Below are 8,048 nucleotides of genomic sequence, written 5' to 3'. Positions count from 1 at the left end.
TTGTCTTCGTCTGATATGGTGGTGTATTGGCCGGCAAATTTGAGGGATTCTAATAACAATTTTTCGGTTATGGAAGGGTAAAAGTCGCATATGTCGAAGCAGGCGAAAGTGTGTTTGTTTTTGTTCTCTAAGTTCTTGAACCATTCGATGACTGACATAGAATTTTTCCATTGGTTGACGGCGACTATGGGTCTTATGTTTTGGAGGATGGTGTCAAGTATTTTTTTGCTAATAATGCCTATCTCGCTTTTTGCGGGGTTGATTAGTCTGCAAGGTAAACTGTGTTCGAAATTGTCTTTATGGTCTTTTAACGTTATAAAAGCTTCTTTCTTGGCAAGAAAGAAGCTTTTATAACGTTAAAAGACCATAAAGACAATTTCGAACACAGTTTACCTTGCAGACTAATCAACCCCGCAAAAAGCGAGATAGGCATTATTAGCAAAAAAATACTTGACACCATCCTCCAAAACATAAGACCCATAGTCGCCGTCAACCAATGGAAAAATTCTATGTCAGTCATCGAATGGTTCAAGAACTTAGAGAACAAAAACAAACACACTTTCGCCTGCTTCGACATATGCGACTTTTACCCTTCCATAACCGAAAAATTGTTATTAGAATCCCTCAAATTTGCCGGCCAATACACCACCATATCAGACGAAGACAAACAAATTATCATGCACGCGCGGAAATCTCTCCTCTTCGATAAAACCAAACCATGGGTAAAAAAGAATAGCAATGGATCATTTGACGTCACAATGGGAAGCAACGACGGGGCCGAAATATGCGAACTGGTCGGAATATTCATGCTACACAAATTAGCCAAAAAATACGGTAAAGAAAACATAGGTCTATATAGGGACGACGGACTCGCCGCCTTCAAGAACATCACCGGAAGTAAATCAGAAAGTATCAGAAAAGACATAACTAAAACCTTCAAAGCCATGGGGTTAAAAATAACCATACTCACCAATCTGAAAACCGTCAACTTTCTAGACATAACGCTCAACCTCAACAACGGTAAATATTACCCGTACAGGAAACCCAACGACAACCCCATGTACATACACACGCAGTCTAACCACCCACCCAGCATCATCAAGAACATATCGTCAGCCATCGGCCGTAGAATTTCCGACATATCATCCGACGAACACATCTTCAACCAGGCAGCCCCACTGTACCAAAATGCACTAAAAACCAGCGGCCACAAAGAGAACATCACGTACACCAGCACCCCGACGCAGAAAAACAAGAAAAACAGAAATAGAAACACCATCTGGTTTAACCCACCATACAGTAAAAACGTAGCCACCAATGTAGGCAAACGATTCCTCAACCTAATCACAAAACATTTCCCAGCAGACTCTAAGTTACACAAAATATTCAACAGAAACAATGTCAAAGTCAGTTATAGCTGCATGCCAAACATGGCTACCATAATCAAATCGCATAACGCCACCATCTCCAACAGCGAAACTAAACCCACCCAAAAACCCTGTAATTGCAGACAGAAAGACACCTGCCCTCTGAACGGCGAATGCCAAACGGAAAACATCGTATACCAAGCCACCGTCCACGGAAAACAAACAAAAGTATATATCGGTCTAACAGAGAACAACTTCAAACAGAGATACGCCAACCACAAACACTCATTCAAACATGAAAAACACGAAAACAGCACAGAACTATCAAAACACATTTGGAAACTGAAAAGAAACAATGAGCCTTTTTCCGTATCCTGGTCCATCAGCAAGAAAGCCCAAGCATACACCAATAAAACAAAACGATGCAACCTGTGTTTAACCGAAAAACTAACTATTATTAAAGCAGACAAAAGCTCCACACTAAACAAAAGAACTGAGTTGATATCCAAATGCCGACACGAGAATAAGTTTTATTTGTCCAACTTCAATAGAGCATCTATCACCTAAACTAAATCCGTTAACTAACGGAACATCAAAGCCCAACATGTAACAACCCGCCAACACTTACTTGTCCGCACCCAATAACCCACACAATAACAACCAACACCTCCACACATACAACACCTACCCACCGACACAGACAATAGTGATGGTATTTCTATTGTCTACACTCTATATATACAGCACACCCAGAGAGTAGGCCTCAGAGTGTCTGATGATCGCAATATGCGTGAAACTCCGAGTTACACCCAAGAAAGAGTTCCAGTACTACCAAAACTATATATATATATATATATATATATATATATATATATATATATATATATATATATATATATATATATATATATGGATGTCTGCTGTATAATATCATACTAGAGAACACAATGAAAAGTCAAACGTTTTGAACATCTGTGTTCAAGATATTAACAAGGTGTTATCTTGAACATTTCACATGACTGTTCAATTTAAAAGTGTTATCATGTGTCCAACTCCCTTCTTTTCTCAGTGTAGTAATGCAAAAGTATCATTTGTCCATTTGTCTATACTGTGACACCTCCATGCATACGTATGTAGTCTTCTCCAGGTCCAACTGCGTTGAATCGCTTTTTGTACAGATACTGTAAATCGCGTGATTTAGCTATAACATCACTTCTGGGTTTTGAAAAGGACAGGGTGATTCATATTTTAACTCATCCTAATGCGTAGCGCCCTCAAGTGGCAAGACATTGTAAACCCTTTGCTGTGTAATATAAATGCCAAGTTATCTGAGAGATATCGTTAAGCAATTTGCAATTGATGAGCAATACTTACTTTGTTCAGACGGAATAGAAAAAGTCGATCAGATCAAGCCGTTCAATTTCACACTACACACATACTTTATTGGTTGATCGACAAATCATTCAAGCGAGAAATTGTTACTCGGAGCTTTGAAGTCAATTGATATATCAAAAACGGATTACAACGTCCTATACGTGACTTCTTGCACGGCGATTCCTATTATGGCGAGTGTACATTCAGTTTATATACCAATGCTATGTATATATACGATTTTGATAACGTATACAACGATCAATGATTTCCAGAAACTAAGGTGCATGCGCAATACAATTACAAATTTAGAATAATAGGGCATGGCCCTTATCTATCTCTAACCCTAACCCTAACCCTAACCTTTGGAGTGAAGTAGAAAACAAAATTGTACTATTCCATACCCAAAAGTGAACAGATGACCTCGGCACAGAGAATTCAAGATTGTTCAGCAAAGATCTCGACAAACTGCATTTAATCTAAAGCCAACTCACGTCTTGCAAAGAAATGTATGTGGCGACATATGATAACCTTAACAATGTTAGTAAGACTTGCGTCGAGTCCGACGACGTTCTGTTTCATCTGGTTTCAATTGAATCACAGACAAGTAATTTGTATGTAATTGTATCACAGACAAGTGATTGTATGTAATTGTATCACAAGACTTGTCTGTGATCGTATACACTACTTAAAGATGAAGTGAAAGGCAATTTCAAAAGTGTGATTTTTGTTTTCGCTGTGGTACATCAAATCATGGAGCACAACTTATCTGAACACAGGCCGAATGCAAATAATGGTGTGGTACTACAAATGCCGACTCTTCATAGTTTTTTCTCTTACAATCACGTTACATACATTTACTCAATTGCTCAATATATTGAGATATAGTGACAACTTTGAAGAAAGAGCAATAGCATTAAAAAAATGTTTTCAAAACAATGCAAAGTAACCACAACACCATCTCTTTTTGCAAGGTATGTAGTCGGAAGCAATTTGAAAAAAACCCAGTCCGCCTTAGGATGTCTACAGCACGGAAAGGGATTGAGGGAAATTGTTACTACGAAGAAAGGATGACGATGACACTGATGTTCAAAATGCAAATATTAAATAACACCTACCTACGTGATGGTTTGTATACAGAGCCTTTTACAGTTGTCAGGAGTGATAATGTGTGTCCATTGTCTTACGCTAGGTTTTTAATTGCCTTGGTCTAGCCCTATGTGAAGGACTGCAAATTACGTCATCGTTAAAGAGAAATAAAACTTTCGTTTGGAAATGCACGTAATGGATAGTAGAAGGGGCAATTAAAGACTTGAGTATTCCACACACGTGCGTTTCGTTATGAAGTATATTATGCCCATATTTGAGTCAGTCTTTTTATATTTCGCGTATAATTTCAACATGATATTCCTCACGTGAAATCTTCACGACAACAACGTTACATTGAAATTATAAAACTTCACCACCCACACACGCAGTTTAGGTTGTAATATATGACATCATGCCATATTATGTTTTAAACATCAACATATATGCCATTCTTGCATGTCTTCTTCAAATGAATAAACATGCAATTGATATAAATTGAACAATAGTTGAGCCGAAAATATTGTGACTAATAAATTCAGATATTTTGACGACGGAGAACGCAATATTGTTAAGTAAATAAACATTTGAACAAATATCAAAATATATCATATCACTCTGCATTGTCAGCCTTTTTTATCATCGAATTATTTAAAATGTTGTCTTTCTTAGTTTAGAAAGTTTACTGAAACAATCAAACAATCAATCCCGGTGACCTGTACTTTTTGCCGATATCCGCCCTCTATCGGCAACTGTCCTCAACAACCCACGAGCTGCGTTACTCTGTCTGACGATATCACAAGATATTAAAGTATTCAGCCACACACAAGGAAAATAGTAATTAGACGATGTTGACAGCAATAACGAAAATGTTTTAATAAAAACGAGGCATAGTCATAATTTCAAATATCCATAAACTTTAATGCCCCCAAAACAACTTTAAATATTTAGGTGACAACTTTAAATACTCGGCGATTGGAAGAATTTAAACAGCAACCACAAATGCTACACATTGTTCATATTTATTCCACGTCAATCATGCACATCAATGTTGCTAAAAAAAAATTAAGTGGTCCCCCGTTATTATTTCTTCTGTATTGTGTGACTTTAGATATACCATATCCAATGTTAGACACTATCTTTCGATGTAATCAATAATGCAATATTAACATTGAGATGTATCTTAATTGTGGGAATTTGCTCATGCTATAATAAAAGATAGACTACCCAATTGACATATTATTTGTCCGTCCGTGCTGAGGGTTGTTTTCCGTAGGAATATCTCCAAGTAATAAATAGAAGGGGCACATTTTAACAGCATATAGATGAAATGTCAAAAGTGGAAAAAAAAATTAAAAACCCTCTAATAACTACTGCAAAAAGCCCCTAAAATATCTACTTCGAGGAAGTAAATGGAATAGGTTGAAGCTATGCCTTAAAGCTAAGGTAGTGTACAATATGTACATGAATTAAACTAACTGCAACGGAGTAAATCGACGCCAGAGTTACTGATAACAAACAAATGATACCAGGGGAATACCCCCCCCCCCCCCCCGTCCAAATTCTAACCGAGTGCTAGAAATTATTCCACATTCATCAGGTTATATAAGGAGTTAATTAAATATCCATGACAAAAGTATCCCCTCCAAAAAAACAGTTTAAATCATATTAAACAAGATACTGCTTCGTATCAGCATTTTCTTAAAACATAACAATAACAGACAGCAATATGTGTTGGTATTGACATTCTGGCTAAGTCTAGATTGACCAATTAGACATTGTTTTACCTGTACATTGTGAAATAACCACACCCAGGAGGCATAAATCAATTGCAAATAAGTGATACCCTCTTAAAAGTAGTTATATAGCATAATGTTAATGTCACATCTTTAATTATATATGTAGCTGAAACCAAGGAACTAATCATAAATTTTCATTATGCAAACAGCTAAAGCGCAGCAGTAGTCTAACTCACACGTGCGTACATTGGGGTCCCACGCTACAAAAACCTAGATGGTAACTTAAGGACACCCAAAAAACTTTGTAAGATTTACAAAAAAGACTTTTTCCCAAATTGTACCGGGGTCATGGAAATATTTGAATTCAGCGTCGCGTTGTGCTTGTCTTCAAACAAAAACGCACTTCATCTCGCATCGACATACGTCTCAGACGACCGCTGGACTTCAAGTGTGCTAAGCTGCTGTCGACAGCAAGACATCGGGTGACGGTCTTGCTGTCGATGCAGTACTTTGCAGGTCTATACACTTAAACATTATTCTGTGTTTACATCTTCGGATCTAAAACTAAAGTCATTTTCAGAACAAATAACTAGTACCTGTAAGGGTTGTTAGTTTACCTTGATCAACTCACGATTCATCCTACGTACAGCAAATACAACAAAACATATTATATACACACAAGTCGCCATATAGGTGAAAATATTGTACAAATATCGGCAATAGTTAAAGCTATCACGACTTTAAGGAGTACACATCAAATCAAAGTGTAACTGTTGTGCTTCGTTTTCCCTTATCAGCAAAGTAAACCTTTACATTCATCAACATGGCTAAGCTCTGCCTTTGTTTGACTTCTTTAAACTTTCCTTGCGTGAGTGTAGACTTGCCGACTGCAAACCAACCATAACATATATACATTTCTGTATATATATTCTCCCTCAGACACCGCGGCAGTTCTTTGAAGCATCCGCTGTACGTGATGTTTCATGTGGACCATTAGCATTGTCTTACTTTTCCCTTGTCGCGGAACTTTTTCATTTGAAACTAAAATGATTCATTGGTTTACATTTAATAGTATGTATGTTAGCCTGAAGCAGTTTACCTTTTAGAGTGTTCCCTGTACAATGGAAATCAGAGAAGTAGAAACAAATCGCCTGGTTCGACGGAAGTCATACTAACATAATTTGTTGAATCTTGTTAACTTATCACTTGACGCAACATAAGCTGAGGACATTTGTTACAATTTGATCCACTGACATACTCGAGAAAGTATACATTGTTACAATATATATGATTTGGCAACAATCTGCTAAGACAATTGTAGTAGCTTGTACAACGAAAATGTAGTAATGTTGATAAGATTTTTGTTACTCCAGGTAATGAAAAGAAACAGTATTTATAATAAGATTTTTCTCGAGCCACACGATAAAATGAAGGAATGTCGTTTGAATGAACCAGACGACGATTTCTTTCTATGCAACTGATTTTCATGGTTTGTACTAAAGAGAACATCACAAAGTCAAATCCTAAACTTATTTACATCATTACCATTTTATATTTCCCTATTAGAAGTTGCATAACGTTTACACTTGGCAGCATTGAGTCACCCATAGACCCCCCACCGGAGGGTCCTCCACCGGAGGGTCTATGAGGCACCTAACAAATCAACGAAACAGAAGAATACAATCATAACGAATAACAGAAAAAAGATCACACAACGAAGTTAATTTATTCTTTGCGTATCTCTTCATCCCTAATACTAGACAAAATACGTTGAATACACACAACAACATACAGTGGCCATTACATTTTCAAATAAATCGCTGTGCCTATTGTGCTATTACTAGTGTTTTCACAACACTTACTAATAGCAAAACCTGAAACTGACTGTCACCTGGCAGACAACAATCTTAATTAATGTTAAAGATATCTGTCGCGTCATACGATAAAATGTAGCAGTGTTGGTAAGAATTTTGTTGAGCCAGGCGATACAATGTAGCACTGTTGGTAAGATTTTTGTTAAGCCACACAATAAAATGTAGCACTATTGGTAAGATTTTTGTTGAGCCAGACAATAAAATGTAACACTGTTGGTAAGATTTTGGTGAGCCAGACGATAAATTGTAGCACAGTGACTGTTGGTAAGATTTTTGTCGAGCCAGATCTAGACTACATTTTGTTTCAGGCTTCGTGATTTCAATTATATTCTGTTTTCACTATTCCATTATACCCGATATACTTTCCAGGTTTTCCTGATAGCTAGATTTTCATTTACTCTTACATGTACGTCATAATAAAAATTTTAAGTACTCGTAGGAGTGAATTAGTTAAAACTGTCATCTTCGTCTAAAAGACCTACAAAATGTTGTTACTTACGTTTTAATAAACGTTCTTGATGAAGATGGGTAAAGAGTGACAGGACACGATTTAACTCTCTATCACTAAAATAAATATCCATAAAACACACCGAAAATACAATTCTAAATCA

The sequence above is a fragment of the Glandiceps talaboti genome, chromosome 5 (genome assembly GCF_964340395.1).
Source record: "Glandiceps talaboti chromosome 5, keGlaTala1.1, whole genome shotgun sequence".
Taxonomy (NCBI): Eukaryota; Metazoa; Hemichordata; class Enteropneusta; family Spengelidae; genus Glandiceps; species Glandiceps talaboti.
This window is presented reverse-complemented; position numbering follows the sequence as displayed.